The following is a 19,459-nucleotide window of genomic DNA, read 5'->3' as shown; positions in this document are numbered from 1 at the left end:
CAATCTGCAATTTAACTATGGTGGCATATTTCATATCTCCATAAGACGTACATCAAAGCGGTTGCTATCAGGAACTTGCTCCAATTATAAGGACGTTTATAGCTGGTCTTGTGTTTACACAAAACAACTTTCTATTGGCATTATAACATCAGTAAATAGTACTTGGGATAACACTGAAGCCAATAGCAAAGTGGAGATGACATATTTTCCAGCGTTTTACAATAACACTGGAGGATGGATTAAAGGGCTACCTTTCACCAAAAAGAACATTACTAAACACTTGGGGGCTGATTTACTAACCCAGGAATTCGAATCCGAATTGGAAAAATTCCGATTGGAAACGAACATTTTGCGACTTTTTCGTATTTTTTGCGATTTTTTCGGCGCCTTTACGACTTTTCGGAAATTATCGCGACTTTTTCGTTACCAATACGATTTGCGCGAAAAAACGTGAGTTTTTCGTCGCCATTCCGAAAGTTGCGCAAAAACTGGTGATTTTTTCGTAGCGTTAAAACTTGTGCGAAAAGCTGCGCCTTTTTCGTAGTGTTAAAACTTAAAAGGCGCGATGTTTCGCGCAAGTTTTAACGCTACGAAAAAATCGCAAGTTTTAACGCTACGAAAAATCGCCAGATTTTGCGCAACTTTTGGAATGGCTACGAAAAACTCGCGTTTTATTGCGCAAATCATATTGGTAACGAAAAAGTCGCGATAATTTTCCAAAAAAATCGCAAAATACCGATCATTACGAAAAAAACGCAATCGGACGCATTCGGCCCGTTCGTGGGTTAGTAAATGTGCCCCTTGGAGTGGAACCGTATGGGGATTGAGTTTATTATGTTATGTTTTGTATCTTAGACTAAAGAGGGGAAATTAGTTATTTTTAGGCAATTCATTGGATTGCGGTGGATCAAGAATTCTCCAGCATCAGAGACAGCACTATAAGGGAGTAACTAAAACGCTCAATTTTAGACGTGCAGACTTTGCCAGTATAAGGGCATCTCTGCAATGTGTCAACTGGGAAAGGATTTTCATGGGGTTAGACACAGAAGGAAAATGGAACATCTTTAAAACATTGCTCTGTAGGTATACACAACAGTATATCCCCCTAGTAAGCAAGGAGAGGCATCGCAAAGCGAAACCTTTATGGCTGAATAAAAGTGTTATTGTCGAGGTTGGTAAGAAAAAACGTGCTTTTAGGGCATTCAAGTTAGCTGGGACAGCGGAAACTTTCATCAGGTACAGGGGGGCAAATAAAGCATGCAAAAAAGCTATCAGGCAGCTAAAATAGAGATGGAAAGGGATATTGCAGCTAGGAGTAAAAAGAATCCAAAATTATTTTTTAATTATGTGAATAGTAAAAAAATGAAGCAAGAAGGGGTGGGAACTTTATTATCACGGGGGGGTACGTTGGTTGATGAAAACGGGGAAAAAGCTGAAATTTTGAACTCTTATTTTTCATCTGTCTATACATCTGAGGAGCCAGATAATGAAGGCTTCCCTTGTAATATGCCCAGTTCTAGTAATTTAGCTACTGACGCATGGGTCACTCGGGAGGAAATTCAAAAGAGACTTAAACATGTAAAGGTAAACAAAGGTCCAGGGCCGGATGGGATTCATCCCAGGGTATTAAATGAGCTGAGCGCTGTGATTGCCAAACCTCTTCACTTAATTTTTCAGGATTCATTGAGGTCTGGCATGGTGCCAAGAGACTGGCGGATTGCTAATGTGGTGCCGTTATTTAAAAAGGGATCCCGTTCTCAGCCTGAAAACTATAGGCCTGTTAGTCTGACATCAGTAGTAGGAAAACTTTTGGAAGGGGTAATAAGGGATAGGGTACTTGAATACATTGCAGTTCACAATACTATTAGTTTGTGCCAGCATGGTTTTATGCGTAACAGATCTTGCCAGACTAATTTAGTTGCCTTTTATGAGGAGGTGAGTAGGAACCTTGATGCTGGAATGGCAGTTGATGTCATCTACTTGGACTTTGCTAAAGCGTTTGATACAGTACCTCACAGAAGGTTAATGATCAAATTAAGGAATATTGGCCTAGAACATAATATTTGTAATTGGATAGAGAACTGGCTGAAGGATAGAGTACAAATAGTGGTTGTAAATGGAACATTTTCTAATTGGGCCAGTGTGGTTAGTGGAGTACCGCAGGGGTCAGTCCTTGGGCCTTTGCTGTTTAACTTGTTTATTAATGACCTGGAGGTGGGCATAGACAGTACTGTTTCTATTTTTGCTGATGACACTAAATTGTGCAAAACTATAAGTTCCATGCAGGATGTGCCGCTTTGCAGAGCGATTTGACAAAATTAGATAACTGGGCAGCAAACTGGAAAATGAGGTTCAATGTTGATAAGTGCAAAGTTATGCACTTTGGTAGAAATAATATAAATGCAAACTATCTACTGAATGGTAGTGTGTTGGGGGTATCCTTAATGGAGAAGGATCTAGGGGTTTTTGTTGATAACAAGTTGTCTAATGCCAGGCAGTGTCATTCTGTGGCTACTAAAGCAAATAAAGTGCTGTCTTGTATAAAAAAGGGCATTGACTCAAGGGATGAGAACATAATTTTGCCCCTTTATAGGTCCCTGGTAAGGCCTCACCTTGAGTATGCAGTGCAGTTTTGGGCTCCAGTCCTTAAGAAGGATATTAATGAGCTGGAGAGAGTGCAGAGACGTGCAACTAAACTGGTTAAGGGGATGGAAGATTTAAACTATGAGGTGAGACTGTCGAGGTTGGGGTTGTTTTCTCTGGAAAAGAGGCGCTTGCGAGGGGACATGATTACTCTGTACAAGTACATTAGAGGGGATTATAGGCAGTTGGGGGGGTTCTTTTTTCCCATAAAAACAATCAGCGCACCAGAGGTCACCCCTTTAGATTAGAGGAAAGGAGTTTCCATTTGAAGCAGCGTAGGTGGTTTTTCACGGTGAGGGCAGTGAGGTTATGGAATGCCCTTCCTAGTGATGGGGTAATGGCAGACTCTGTTAATGCCTAAAAGAGGGGCCTGGATGAGTTCTTGATCAATCAGAATATCCAAGGCTATTGTGATACTAATATCTACAGTTAGTACTAGTGGTTGTATTTATAGTTTATGTATGTGAGTGTATAGATTGGTAGGTGTGGGTTAGGTGTGCTGGGTTTACTTGGATGGGTTGAACTTGATGGACACAGGTCTTTTTTCAACCCTATGTAACTATGTAACTATGTAACTATCAGTTATGGTCAAATTCTGCTGGTCAAGAATGAGTTTTTGGTTTTGAAGACGGTCCCTCTTCTTGGCAGAGGAGCTGCAATAAAGTTAATTGCATTTAGGCACAAGCTTAGGGCTGAAGGTTACATAGTTTAGTGTGGTCAGTAGAATGACCAAAAGAGGGGAAATGTTAAGGTTATATGGATACATATATATTAATTAAACTATATAGAACAATTTTAATACTATGTTATTCTTTCATTGTGTAAGTCAATATTTCTGAACTAGGCTTAATCACAAAATGACATTCTAAATGACATTTTGTAAAGTGAAGTAAATAGTAATGTTTGAATTAACTATTGATTTAAGATGTACTGCCAAAACTTGTCAGTAGGGAATAAGTCAAATCTGGTCTCATGATGAGTAGTCCTAAAAGACCACATGTAATCAGGACGTGCTTCAATCTGATTGGTGAAATTATAAGACCACCCTATCTCCTCATTGTGTGAGAACAATTAATATATAAATAAAGATCTGCCCACCAATCAGGTAGGACAGAACAACTAGGCCTCGTGTCTGCGTCTGTTCTCTTGCATGCAATACATTTTACCCTACAGCTGACAATCCTTTGGTTTCATATTCAACGGTTGACCTTAACATTCTCAAAAAAGCTTTACTTGATTCTGTATCAAGGATAGTTTTTAAATTTTTCCTTTTTTGAATCAATTCTTGGTAAGTATTTTCTAACTGAGTGATTTTATGTCGCATTTCTAACTTACTTATTTCCTTAAGTAATTTGTCTATCATTTCTTTCTTTTTTACAGAGTGAACCCAAAGAGATTAGATAACCTCTCTATGTACATTTATGTGCTTCCCAAATTATATGTTGTGATGTGTCTTGTTCAGAATTATCAATAAAAAATTGCTTCAATTTTTCCAAAATTTTCTCTTTGTGTGATTCATTATAGATAAGAATTTCATTTAGTCTCCAGTTGAAGTTTTGTTTTAGTACCGTAGATAGTTTAATTGTCATTGATACTGGGATACTGAGTTTTCAATATCTGTTTTGTGGATCAGATCCAACCATTTGTGTTCAATAAACATATAATCAATTCTGGCATAGTTTTTGTGGACACAGGAATAATGAGAGTAATCTTTATCTTGTGGATGAAAAATTCTCCATACATCTGTGAAGAGGTTTGAGTTTAATATTTGGTTTACACCTCTAATCAAAGAGAAAGGCAAGTAAGATTTTTTGGATGATGTGTCCAGGAGAGGGTTCAATGGGATATTAAAGTCTCCTCCCATAATTAGTATGCCTTCTTTAAAGGATTTTAGTTTATTTAAAATTCCTTTCAAAGTTTTTAACTGATTTTTATTTGGTAAGTAAACATTGCACAGTGTAATTTTTTGATCAAATAATGTACCTTTAATCATAATGCATCTGCCATTATTCCTTGCATATATATCATTAATGGAGAAAGGAATATTTTTATGAATAGCTATTAATACTCTGTTAGTTTTTTTTCTAAATTATTACCCAGATATATCTTGTCATAGTTTCTATGATGAATTCTGGAGATGGTATTCTCCTTGAAGTGTGTTTCTTGGAAGAATACTATTTTAGCACCTATATTATTACAGTGGTTTAACATCTGTGCTCTTTTTATGGGTTCGTTTAACCCATTTACTTTAATTGATGTAACCTTAAGTTTTACCATTTGATATATTGAATATTGCGTAAAACAATGTATGATATGCCCCTGAGAAAAACTCACACTTCTCCTGGAGATTGGTATCAGATGAGAGTAAGGTAGTAAGCGAAAGTAAACTATATACAAAATATGACATAGGTATGTCAAGACTGCATTAATCCACATATTTAGTATTTAAGGATAAGTTGTGTTAAAGCAGTTAGATTTCTATGAGGTAGATACTTTGTACTATCTTTATAGTAGAGGTGGGTAGTGGAAGGTATACCTGTACCTTAGTAACTAAAACAATATCGTGGCTTAATACAAATCTACCCTGGTTATATATAGTATAACATAAATCGTGAGTTTGAATAGCATTCCCTGCAATATACTTTTTTAAGAGCAATAAGAGTTAAATTAAATTATGCCTATATGAAAAAAAAAAATAGGCATTTTATTTGCTAAATCTGCAATAGGTAGTAAATTAAATGTATACTAAATAAGCATATAATGAGAACCTTTTTCAACATTTGGTATAAATTAAAGCTGTTATCAACATCTAATGAACATTTAAGTTTGGACTCTTTAGTTTTACCGCATATTTGTTAACCTCAGACTTTCATGTTTCGCTTTTGTCTGATAAAAAGGATATTTCTCTGTCATTTGGTCTTGGTGTGTGGGGTGATCTTCTTGGGTGTTTCAGTGGTGTACTCCAAAATTCTGCTGCTTTAGGGATGTTAGAATCCACTGTAGGTATAGTGTCCCATCCGGGTAGTGCAATTCTCTCAATGTCCAGTCTTTTATAGAAATCATCCGTGTCTTTAGGTACTTTCAGTAGATCGGTAAGGGGTTTTAGTTGTCTCCTCTTATTAAGTGTTCTCCAGGACAAGTCCCGAAACAGTATTATTTTGCTGTCCTCATAAGTGATATTTTTCATTTCTTTTGCTTTGAGAAGAATATTTTCCTTTGTAGAATAGTCATGTAAAGCACATAGTACATCCCTTGGAGAGTCAGGAGGGGCATTTTTAGTTTTGGCCACCCTGTGGTATCTGTCCGTTTATATTTCGGTAGATAAGTCTCTGTTTAGTATATTGTTAAACAGTTGGTGTAGTGTTTCTTTAAGTTCTCCTTGTGTCACTGTTTCTAGAATTCCCCTTATTCTTATATTAATCCTTCTGCTTCCTCCATTAGTCTTTCAAGTTCTACTATTTGTTCAGCCTGATTATGTACAGTTTTGTGTAGGTAGGTATTGTGTTTCACAAGTTTTTCATGATTTTTTCAATCATGCCGGTTCTGGCAGCTATGCTTATTATATCTTTTCTGAGATCTCTCATTTCATCTCTTATTACAGTGGTAAGCTCCTTTAGCATGTTTTTAATTTCTGCTTTAGAAGGGAGGCATTTAGGTAAGATCTTATATCTTCCTCACACTCGCTGAAGTTCCTGTTGGCTTTCAGTGTCTTTTTCTAGCATACGTTTTTTAGCGGGCGCCATTTTGGATTTTACACGATCCTCAGCGCTAGTCACAAATAACTTGGTATTTTCTTCAAAATCTTTAGCGGTTTTGTTTTGTTTTGGCAAGTTGTGCAGGAGTCTTACCTTGCTTTTTCATTTTGTTTGCAGGGTATACAATGCTACCAGGGTGAATCAGACCACGGAGCTCTGTTAGTGTGCAACCATGCAGGCAGACGGCAAGCCACACCTCCACCGGTGAATTTCTTAACTCACATTTCATGGTCTTGCATTAAAATAAGCTTTGTTTATCTGTCCCAACGTTTATACAGTAGAAGTATGCTCATTATATGAACACAATACCTACGGCTGAGCAGTTCTACACATCCCTCCCTGGTGTAACCTGAGTATTACCCATGTGCCCCTTGGAACCAAAGTCTTTAAATTATATCATTTATTGTACTGATCTCTAGTTTATCGGGGAAACCAAATCAAAATCTAAATCTTTGTGAATCTGATTTTGATAATGAAAAGTCAACATAGAGTCCTACACAAACTTCTATAGATATCACTATTTTAGATATATTGGTCAGTGGAAACACAACATTCTCCTGGTTCCAGTAAAACAAAAACATGGCTCCCTGGGATGGGGGTTGGTGCAATACTCCTGAGAGCCTTGTTTAAACAGGAAAACAGTGCTGATACCTTTTAACTACTCTGAATCCTAAAAAAAATCTACCAAAATAATTCCCAACCTAGTCATTCACCCAGCCTTAGAAATCTGAAACAATCAACACCCAAACCTCCTTTATTTGAGCATCACAAGCAAACTTAGCTGCCTTTGAGCAATAGATGAATAAATGCTGCTCCTCGACTTTTGGGTGAGGCCATTCCCTTAAATATTCCCTGTCCCCCTTATACCCATTATAATATCTGGGCTGCATAATCTCAAGTATAATTTCCTGACATTCAGGCTACAGACAGTATATGGCTTCAGAACCCATAATGCATACAGAGACACTTTATGGTACAAATAAAACAAGATACAATTCTGATGTCTATGAAGATTTTCATTCATCCAGGTCATGGTATATCTAGTATAAATAAATTTGAAGCAACTGGACTTGTTTGGTAATCATTGAAGACGTTTCACTACTCATCCGAGCAGCTTCTTCAGTTCAACTGACTGGTATGGGAAGTCCTCAGCATATATACTCTTCCACTAATCCAATCACAATGGCACTATGTAACTCTTCAGAAAGGTGACATCTGAAACTCACAGAGGTGTGAATGCTGGGGAGTTACTTTGAAAGGATTACCCAAGTATCATGCAACTCTCCAAACAGGTGTTACTTGTTAGAGTTGCATGAATGGATGTGTGAAGAGTTCTGAAACTGCCGGGGTACAGATGTTAGAACAGCATTGTATGTAGCAGACAGATGGTGTCGAAGTCCCCCGCCTCTGTTAAGGGATGGTTTCTCCACTTTGACATGAATGGCCTCTTTTTTACACCTCTTTCAAACCAGCGGTCTTCTTTGTCCAAAATTTGGACATTGCTATTTTCAAAGGAGTGTCCCTTGTCTTTTAGGTGTAGAAATACAGCAGAGTCCTGGCCTGTAGTGTTCGCCCTCCTATGCTGAGCCATTCACTTGGAGAGCAGTTGCTTTGTTTCACCAATGTAAAGGTCTGTGCACTCCTCGCTACACTGGACTGCGTATACAACATTGCTTTGTTTTTCCTTTGGTGTTGGATCCTTTGGGTGTACAAGTTTTTGTCTCAGTGTGTTGCTAGGTTTGAAAAACACAGGGATGTGGTGTTTGTTGAAACACGCTGTATTTCTACACCTAAAAGACAAGGGACACTCCTTTGAAAATAGCACTTTTAACACACATTAAACTTTCCTGCTTCTGCAGGTTAAAGCAGAAGGAAAGGCAAAATTTATAAATGGTACCATTCAATAGTGCTACTATTGATAAAGAAAAATGCTATACTTTTGGCTCTATTATAGCAAGAATAACTTAGTAAAGCTTACTTTAAAGTTTCAGCTCGATGTAAAGAATGGCGCCGCCATCTTGGAAGTGGTATGCAATATCCTTTTGTGCATAAAATTGATTTTATACTCAGAAATATGTCTTTTGTATATTTGTTACCAGTGTATAAGGCCACACATTCATTCTGTGTACTGGGGATATTTCTTTGTAGACAAAATGTACTTTGGTCAAATGGCACCCCATACGACACTGCCTTGGGACCTTCACTTGATGCCCACCTCCTCACGGTACTGGTATTCCTCTGATCACTTTATCTTTTCTTAAAAACATTAAAAGAGGCTCCGTGGCACAAATAAAAAGAAAAGGGGATAAGGGACAGCCTTGTCTGACACCAGATTATAAAAACACATTTTGTGTTAAAAAAAAATTAATAGAAATTTGACTAAAACAGGAAGTATATTAATGTTTAATACGACAAACAATGTAGGTCTCTATATAAATATATTACATAAACAAGTTCATGTGTAAAACCCTGCTTCATCTAAATAAGCCATTTTCATATAAATATACTTTTTTAGTAGTATGTGCTTCTGATAATCCTAAATAGAAAACTACCATTTTAATTACTAAGGGCCGCCCCCTGGGCTCATAGGAGTCACAGTGCACACAAACAAGCCAAGGGACACATACATGCTAGGCCCCATCAGCCAATGAATGGGCAGAGTTCTGCCTTTTGCTCCCACACTACTTCCTGTTACAGTTAGAGCTGCATCACTTCCTGTCAGCTGATCTCTGAGGGAGCACACAGCCCATCACTAAATGGCGGCTCAAGGGAAAGGATTTAAAAGGGCAAGATTTACTGATATATATATTCCCATTTGGTGAGATTCTTTAATAGGCCACTGATTGGCAGCTCAGAGTTTTCAATTACAATTACTTCAATTTCCCATTCAGCACTTCCTAAATATCACCCCGATGGCAAATGTATAATATTTTGGGCTAAAACAAAACTTCCCTTAATAACAATGTACACAAAATAATAATTTATACAGTGTAAGTAAAGTTTATTTTGCTCTACTAACACGATACAAATGGATTTGGAATGATTTCTTAAGGGGACAGTTCCCCTTTAATATCAGCTTTCAGCATAAAAATATCAACTCCCGCTTCTTTTAACTTATAAAGAAATTGCAGCCTCATATTTAAAACATAAAACCGCTGCTTCTTCTTTTTAGTGATCTTGTTACCGGCTCTAATAAAAAGGCTTTACTCTTGGGTTTGATGCCTCCCACCAGCGCAGCATTGGCACACGGGGGTTACGCCCACCTTGCCAACACCGGTAGGGCGGCACAAACTCCTCCCAGATTGCTTCATCCTCTAGAAGTTGAACATTTAATCTCCACAAACCCTTTTGAACCTCTAAATATACAAATAAAAGCTTATGATTTGAAAATAAAGTTAATCTGTATGTAATTAAAAGGGTTAAACTCATCAGATAAGAACATAAAACCAATTCTAGAGGAACTTCCCATCACCCCATGTAAAACCAGAGTTTGCACAATCATTCCCAACATCTTTAAATTTTAAATCATTAATAAAATTATTTTATAAAACAAGAAGATTAATCTTTATGATTAGGGCCCCCCCAGGGATTCCCCTGTACGCACACAATTAAAATCACCACCGACAAACAGGGGAGTTGAACCCACACAAAACAATGGTAACAATTCAAATAAATCACATCTTTCCTGCTTGTCAGTAGAGGAAACACATTTAACCTTTGAAACCCAAATGAATCAGCCCCACCCAGTAGACTTGTTGCCGTTTGACCCTGACCAAACACAGGGTCCCAATTTCCAGTCATTTTTAAGATGGTCATAGTTCCCACAGTGTCACTTCTGAGTGAGGCTGCCTTTAATAACTTTGTGTTTTAGAAGGCAAAGTGTCCATATCCAAATCCGAACCATCTCCGCTAGAGATCCTTGGTGACTCCGAGTCCCCCTTACCAGGAGACACAAACTCCTCAATGTCACCGGGTCCGACACAGACATGTAACCCACGCTAACCTCTCACTGGAGCTGGAACAGAACGATGACTTGGGGGGATAATAATCTGAATGGGACCTGTGTTTGTGGGGCAGTTGTCTCTATACTTCATATAGAATTAGCTCAGGGGAACAACAAGATGAGACACAGGAACATTGGGGAGAGCTTTTTATAATCATTCCTATCTTCTCCCATATGAGATGTTTGGCTTCTATTGCTCTCTGGTGGGGAATAGCCTTCCCGTCACTGCTCCCCATACCAACCAATTGGAAATGCAATGCCTGAAGCAGTCAGGAGGGCTAAACAGCACTGGGAGCAGTGGGGACAATTGAACCTCTGGTTAGGGATGTTCAACACTATCCCTTCAGGGGATCTCCCAAAAGAAGATCTTGGTGATCACATTCTTAAAGGAACCAAACAGAAACCCCTAATCCTGTAGGCAATTATAAATAATATCCGGTGCTGGTTTCCCTTTGGGCTAAACATTAACCCTATCTGTAACAATGGCCCCTTTATTGGAGCTCCCTATAGATCCTCTCACTTCTCTGTCTGGGTTTCACATGAGGGTGGGCGTGTCCTAACGCTCCCTGCCAGGAGCACAGTAGGAGGGGAGAGCCAATCACAGCCCTGCACTCACACAAGCACAGACAGGCTTCAGTTCCCTATCAGGTCAGCCTAGCTGTTGATTGGTTCCTATCCTACAGTGCCGTCGGCCCCCCTGCACAACCTGGGAAAGGAGGCAGCAGGAAGTGGCACAAATGGGCGGGGCTAGTGGGGTTATTCAATAAATCAGCCCAAAACACCACTTTTTAAAGCACATTGCTTCCATATTTAGATGATTACAATTCATTGGCACAATATTGTTTTTCACACAATATGTCCCCTTTCATATTTCTCCAAAATTTAGACCAATTAGGGCAAAGCCTCATAAGGGGAAGGGAACACTCTTGCCCATATTCCTTCAAACAGGTAGTTGTTGGGTGTAATTATTGATAATCGAAAAACGCCCATTGTCAATAAAAAATGTGCATTGACAAATGTGTTTTGTGAATTTTTGCCACTTTACAATTTTTTTGGCAAAGTGAAATGGGGCACATTCGCTCATCACTAGGGATAATTTACTGAGCTTCCCTGGGGTATAATACCAATAAAGTATTGTGTTGTATTTACTCCCTTTCTGTCTCACACAGGTAACATTGTTCCTAGCGCTATCCCAGAGAGCTTCCCACTTATATACCCACCGGGCCCTCCGTCTCCCAATGTAGCTTCTATCTGTGCTTGGGGAACAGGGCCCCATCACTGCACTGAGGAGAGGCAGTTTGAGTGACATAATTCTAATACCTGTAACAATTAGGTAAGTGCTGATATAGAATAGGGCAGCCAGGGAGCTGAGGGGGTGCCATTAGCTGGGCTTTACTGACTGCCCCTTATTCTGTCCTATAGAAACTGTTCTACTGTATCCTCTTACTGAATGATTCTCACCCAGGCACCCTGGCGCTGTACCCAGAATGCAGCATGAAGGGGCTCAGTGAAGGAGGCAGTGAAGGTGTGTAAGTGCCTGATTGGCTCACTCAGCTCATAAAAGGACAGGCGTCCGGCCTCATAGTCCAACTAGATCCTGATTCTCGTGCAGGAAGGGAGGTGGGGTAACTGTGTCCATTTACTGTCATGTGTCACTATATAGCTGTTATTATTCCCTCTGCGCAAACCCCAGGACTTGTTATTATTCCCAATCCAAGACTGATCCCCTCCCCTCTCTATACTGGGATAGGCCACTCCTACCCCCCAGTACCCTGATTCACTGCCCTCCACTTCCCAGTAATGTTGCCCTGAGGGGAAACTCCTGCTGCTTAAAGCCTGAGGATAAAGCTGAAATCTCTCTGGGGATTGTGGGTAATGTAGTTCTGTTAGCGAGCGGGAAGCAGATTTCCTGTCCCCTGATACAGATACACGATTATGAGCCGTGTTTATATCCAGTACCAGGTCTGTAGCCCCCTGCCCATGGATCCTTCCCTTTACCCCAGTCACAATCCCAGCTAAGCCTGTGAGTAATGTCTCTGAGATCCGATCCACATCCAGATCCCCTACAGCTGGGACCTCAGCCCCACAAAAGGCAGCTCCATGGGATTCCCATTGTTCCTGTAGGACAGTGAGTGGATCTGCCATGTTGCACAGCTCCTCAATGTGCCGGATCTTCCTGGACAGCTCGTCCTTCTTTATTTTCAGCTGTTGGATCAGCTCAGTGAGTGTGAGTGAGAGCTCCTCTTTCTGCCTGGAGATGTCACTCAGGAGTCGCTTCTCTAGGGCTTCCAGCTCTTCCCTGATGCCCCTAAACAGGGCAGTGACTCTCTCTGTCTCACCGGCTGCCACTTCTGCCCCTTCTCTCCTGCGCTCCTGCAGCCTCTGGGCTCCTCTCTCAGTCTCCTCTCTCGCTTCACTCAGTTTATCCAGAACTTTCCTCAGTTTCTCTTTCTTCTTCTCAGAGGCCTCACTCAGCAGCTCCACCCTGTGGCCCCGGTGCTTCCCGGCCAGGCAGCAGGACACACAGATACAGGCAGAATCCTCACAGCAGTGATACTCCAGAACCTTGTGATGTACAGAACATTTTCTCCCAATAAAGGAAGCGGTGGGCTCAGTGAGTACATGTTCTGCCGACTGGCTGTGCCCCCGCAGGTGCTTATTACACAGAGAAGCCTCACAGTGCAGACAGGATTTAACAGCGGGTACAGGGGAGTCACAGTAGGTGCAGGGAATCCCACTCTCCCCCGGCTCCGGCTCAGTCGGACAGAACCGCGCTGCTATGTTCCCCAGAGTTCTGTTCCTCTGCAGGGCGGGGCGCTCCTGATACTCGGCTCTGCATTCAGGGCAGGAATAAGCCCCCAATCCCTCCTGGGCATCCATCACACTGCCAACGCAGCCCCGGCAGTAGTTATGGCCACAGGGCAGCATTACCGGATCAGTATAAATGCTCAGGCAGATGGAGCAGCTCAGCTCGTCTCTCAGATCAGCAGCCGCCATCGCTGAGAGCAGAACGGGGACTGAACAAGAAACGAAACAGAAAGTTCTCTTTCCCCAGAGACAAACAGCACTTTGGACTCCTGTGAGTTAACCCTCTCAGTTCCTGGGATCACGCGGTGCTGTAGGTGCTGTTCCTTATGTAGGGACCCTATGGTGTTATCCCTTATCCTTATCTTATCTGTGCTGTTATAGGGCAGAGCCCTCTAATCTCAGGTTACTGTTATTAGGCTACCCCCTATAGGTTTAGCCCAGGTTGACCACTCCCCTTGGCAGACTATATAGTGTCTTTCACAAGGAAGGTCTTCCTCTTTTGGCCGCATGCTTTGTTCTGGACAGAGCCCAACTGAGCCTGGACCGGAACATAGGCCCAGAAGCCAATTGTACCCTAGGGGACCTCACACCCTAGTGCTAAGTCGGAGACAGGGCCCCGTGAATGAGGTAAAGCCAGCACAGTCAGTTCTATTAATAGCACCCTCTAGGAGAGGTGAGTGTAGTAAGATTATCTAGTAAGGGCAGTCAATAGCCCCAACCAGGAGTTGTAAAAAGGGTTTAGTCTACCCAGGCTTTGTATGCCATTTCTGTAGGGACCACGGTTAAGACATAGAATTCAGGCAGTACCTTACCCTGAACAATAGTCGGCTGGAGGGGATCCATTCCAGATAAAGGGCATACATTCCTGGTATACGACAAATCATCTGTGCATCCTCCTGCTGGGTTATTTCTGTGCCTAAGTCAAACCCTGTACATTAGACTGACCATTGATCCCCGTGCCCGCCTACAGGAGGCTCTTGCCGTGTGGGATATTTTACAGCAGGGGTTTGAGCTACATTGCTGCGGCTGCAGCTATAACTTTGTGGGTCCAAAGATGGTGACCCGAGCTGATAGCCCACCGCCACAGAAGAGATATATGTGGCTGGGTAATTTCGGAGTGGAGTATGGAGATGAAGGGGAGGAAGTGGTAGTGCCATACTGTGGGTGCTGTGGGCAGGAGGTCTGCGAGGCACTGCAGGATGTGAAAGCTAGTTGCCCTGCATGCACAAACAAATGCTGGACTGACCCCATAGTGAGGGTGGAGACCTCCCTCAGAGTCGGAACAAGCCCCATGAGGTTCACTACCCCAATTCCTATCCCAGAACCAAAAGGAATTGTTTCACCACCCCAGGCAGAATCATCTGGGGATATGCTGCTATCATCCTCGGGCCATTCAGGGGAGATCTTGGAGACTGCCTCTGAAGCAATATGGCCATGTAACCAGAAAGCCAAGTCCACAGGCAGTTCCGTGGGGACAGATGTGTCTCATGTGGAGGAACAGCTCCAACAGCTGGGACTCTCTGCCAGGCTGGGCAGGGGCCGTGCTACTACACCAGCAGGAGCCAGCGGTGGCCTGCCCCCAGGGGGTATTCCTATGACTGGGCATGCCCGGCGGAGGCAAGCAAAACCTAAGTGGGATGCCATGGAGTTCGGGCGCCCCATAGAAAGCAGTCCTCAAGGAGAGGAGACCAATACCCCTCCTCAGGTTTCTTCTAATGAGCCTGAGGCAAACATTGGAATGCCGGGTACCCCGCCACCACCATACAGCTTTAGCAAAGATGAGACCTGCTGGGTGGCTCCGGGCCGTGCAGACCCTGAAAAGTTCCGGGCTGTTTCCCGGGTGCAGAGACTAATTAACAGTAAGGTCTATGAGCAATGGCAATTCTACATGCCGTATGCACCTGAGTGGGTGTACGATGAGGTGGAGAAACACCTCGACGAATGGATCTACGGGGAGCTGACCCGCCGAGAAAAGATCGGTTTCGGAGGCCTGCTTTCCATGAATCCACAGAGATGCCACCAGGATGTGGACTACCTTTCTAATATCGCCCGAGAGTGGTGGTTCGGCCGAACCGTACTTAAACACCGGGTAAGGTCCTGCGGAAAGTACCAGGAGGACCAAAATTTCTCTCTGCTATCTGACCTCCCCAGCGGAGGCAAGATCGACAAACCCCATCCGGGGTACTATGTATCATACGAGGTAACAAAGGCCAAATTTGACCGTAACCTCCATTAACTGAAAACCCCATGCCGTGTGGTTCCCATACTTGATGGGATTTTCCCCCGGGTGGGAGGTGGGTGTGGTCCCTAGCTATTTAAAGGGGTTACCCACCGTATTTTGGGCACATTCTTCAAAGACTGCCGGTATTGCTGCATAAGATGTGACCCATTCCTGTTTAATATCCACAGAGGTGGATTGGTTTTTGTTCTTTAAAGTTTGGGACTCTCCACATCCTTTAGGAGAGACTGTAAAGTTAAAGTTGGGTGAACAATAAAAGACTGCTGTGCCCCATCCCACTACAACTTCTACTTCAACCTACCTCACCAAGGGTAGGACCCATTGCCTAATCCACACCTACGGAGTGCATGTCGGGAGATTCATGAACACTGGGTTAGGGTGGAAGGCCTGGACTTAATAAAGTTGATGGGTGGGAATGTGTCACAGTTTAAATTGTGCCTACTAACCTTTCTTTACAGCCAAGCATGTGCCTGGGGACACCTGAATGAAGGCAGGATCGTTCTCATGTGTAAGAGTACCTGTTATGCCCCTGTTGCAGGTTACAGGTGGTATTATCAAAGGTCCTTTTAAGTGTGTGCCTGAGCACCCCTGTTGGTAGTCAGGAAGGTGACTCAAGATTTCTAAGTATTGTGCCTGTTATACCTCTGTTGCAGAGCCAGATGGTATGGCATGATTCTATAAGTAATGTGCCTGAGTGATCCATAGTGACACTCATGATTTGTATATGGTTTACAGAAACTTAACTAGCAACGAAACAGTTAATATTTTCTGTGCCTTGAACTTTTCCTTTACAGATATCCATTGTACCAGATACTCCTCAGGAGAGGGTATCAGAAACGGATGTATGGGTACTGTATTTTTGCTCTAAATCAATGCACTACTGTTATTGTTTGAAAGTGTACTTATTGTTATTTGCCATTGCCGGGTCGGAATGGATTTTTCCCCCGGGTGAATGTAGGGACCCATAGGGTTAAGCTCCCTATGGTGTTATCCCTTATCCTTATCTAATCTGTATTGTTATAGGGCAGAGCCCTCTGATCTCAGGTTACTGTTATTAGGCTACCCCCTATAGGTTTAGCCCAGGTTGGCCACTCCCCTTGTGCAGACTATATAATGTCTTGCACAAGGAAGTGTCTTCCTCTTTTGGCTGCATGCTGTGTTCTGGACAGATCCCAACTGAGCCTGGACCGGAACATAGGCCCAGAAGCCAATTGTACCCTAGGGGACCTCATACCCTAGTGCTAAGTCGGGGACAGGGCCCCGTGAACGAGGTAAAGCCAGCACAGTCAGTTCTATTAATAGCACCCTCTAGGAGAGGTGAGTGTAGTAAGATTATCTAGTAAGGGCAGTTAATAGCCCCAACCAGGAGTTGTAAAAAGGGTTTAGTCTTTAGGCTTTGTATGCCATTTCTGTAGGGACCACGGTTAAGACATAGAATTCAGGCAGTACCTTACCCTGAACAATAGTCGGCTGGAGGGGATCCATTCCAGATAAAGGGCATCCATTCCTGGTATACGACAAATCATCTGTGCATCCTCCTGCTGGGTTATTTCTGTGCCTAAGTCAAACCCTGTACATTCCATGGTGATCACACGTTCTATACTGCTGTGCCTGTGAGTATATACCCTGATGCACTATTCCAATTGTGCCTTTATTCAAATAAATTGTACTATAGTTGATCAGCAAGAATCCTCTGGCGTCCATCATTTACTATCTGCACAACACACCCTAGCTAGTTGTAGTTCAACTACACCCTCGCTCCATCCTGATTCTCCCATATAGCGGAGGCTCACCCCTTTGTATTAAGTGTCGCAAATGTAACCCATGCTCTCTATTTACTACTTGCCTGGGTTTATTACTAATTGGGTCAGAAAAGCGTTACACTTATTTATTTCCCCTGGTGGGATATTGGGGGACCCTGGCCCCATTATGGAAGGCTTTGGGGAGTCACATGATATCTCAGACAAGAGGCTAAGGTGGGAGACACACAGGACAGACTCAGAGCACATTCTTTAGATACGGACCCCTCCCTCCACTCGTCAGCTCAGCTGACTCATTCTGACCAATAACTGATTTCTGAGACCACCAGTTGCTTCTGTACTTTCAGCTTGAAATCTCTGATTGGTTTCTATATCGGAGGAATCTACTAACAATAGAACCATTTTCTGTTTAGGCAAATGTCTGATCTCTGCTACTGTGGGTGTCAAACTGCTCCAAAATGCCTTTCCGCTAGAACAGTGCTGTCCAACTTCTGTGGTACCGAGGGCCGGAATTTTTCCAACCTATGTGGTGGAGGGCCGATAATGGAAGCCAGTTTTGACCACTCCCCTTTTTGAAACCGCACCCACTTGAAACCATACCCATATTAATAGTTGTAGTACAGCAAAAAAAACCTGCCATACTCTGCCTTCCCTACCCTGACTGTGTGTGCCATACTCTGCCTTCCCTAGCCTGACTGTGTGTGCCATACTCTGCCTTCCCTAGCCTGCCTGTGTGTGCCATACTCTGCCTGCCCTACCCTGCCTGAGTGCCTGTGTGTGCCATACTCTGCCTTCCCTACCCTTCCTGTGTGTGCCATACTCTGCCTTCCCTACCCTGCCTGTGTGTGCCATACTCTGCCTTCCCTACCCTGCCTGTGTGTGCCATACTCTGCCTTCCCTACCCTGCCTGCATGTGCCATACTTTGACTGTGTGTGCCATTCTTGGCTGGTTTGTGCCATACTTGGCCTGTGTGTGCCATACTCTGCCTGCCCTACCCTGCCTGTGTGTGCCATACTCTGCCTCCCCTACCCTGCCTGTGTGTGCCATACTCTGCCTTCCCTACCCTGCCTGTGTGTGCCATACTCTGCCTTCCCTACCCTGCCTGTGTGTGCCATACTCTGCCTTCCCTACCCTGCCTGTGCGTGCCATACCCTGCCTGCCCTACCCTGCCTGTGTGTGCCATACTCTGCTTGCCCTATGCTGTATGGCACACACAGGCAGCATACAGTGACACAATGCTGGCACTGCTCCTACAGTCTGTACAATAACTATATATTAAAAAACTTTTTAATTGCAGTACCACCTCAGTATATGTTCTTTTTGTAGTGTGCAGGGATTATTTGTGGGTTTCTACTGCTCCTACAGTCTTGTCTGAGGTGTGAACAGGGGAACAATGTGGGTGATTACAGTCTGAGCCTGAGGTGTGAACACTGCAGGGGGTGGACAATGCAGAGATTAAAAGGTGTGAACAACACAGGGGATTACATATTTAAACAATGCAGCCTGAATCTGAGGTGAGAACCATGCAGGGGGGCAGTTACTCACAGTACTGATACCACTTAATGCTTACACAAGAGTAAGCCATCAAAGCAGCCAGACAGGTGGGGGGCCACACAGAGGGGGGTCACGGCCGCCAGTTGGACAGCACTGCACTAGAACAATAGGCAGGGCCCCCATCAGGGAGGTGCAAGGGGGACAATCGTCCCAGGCCTGGCGATTTTTGTCTCTTAAGGGGGGCCTGGCCATGCTGCCCTTATATTTACCTGGCCCCCCTGCTGTCAACACCTAAAGTGGAGCATTTACATTACTCAGGTAAGAAAAAGTGTTGGGGAGAACAATAGTGTGAATGGGGAGAGTGAAGAGAAACAGAAAGGGAGAGATTTGTATATAGATAAGACAAGGGGTGGGCCTAGCCATCCGGGTGCCCTAGGCAACTTCACTGACACCCTCAATTAAAATACTGAATTATTAGCACATTAATTATTTTTACTGTTTTTATTAACTACTACAGACTAGTTATTGGGCCCCACAGCAATATCATTGGGCCCCTAAACCTACATAGTTTATGTAATTTATGCAAAAACATACATAACTTCCATATCAAGCAATGACAGTGCAGAGCCGGGGCAGGTAGGTGGGAATGGGTTAAACGTTGGGCAAACTCCACTGACCCCCAATAAACTGAATGACTTAGCACATTAATCAATGTAACTCTTTAGGCTAATGCCACACGTAGGGTATGGCGCATAT

At 43.1% G+C, this 19,459-nt stretch overlaps 1 pseudogene; it reads right to left on the bottom strand.

Moving 5' to 3' along the window:
* Positions 1–11,760: 11,760 nt before the first annotated feature.
* Positions 11,761–13,513, bottom strand: LOC101730530 (annotated as a pseudogene).
* Positions 13,514–19,459: the final 5,946 nt, after the last annotated feature.

The sequence above is a fragment of the Xenopus tropicalis genome, chromosome 6, assembly GCF_000004195.4.
Source record: "Xenopus tropicalis strain Nigerian chromosome 6, UCB_Xtro_10.0, whole genome shotgun sequence".
Taxonomy (NCBI): Eukaryota; Metazoa; Chordata; class Amphibia; order Anura; family Pipidae; genus Xenopus; species Xenopus tropicalis.
The sequence above is the reverse complement of the archived record's forward strand: the minus strand, read 5'-3'. Positions and strand labels throughout refer to the sequence as shown.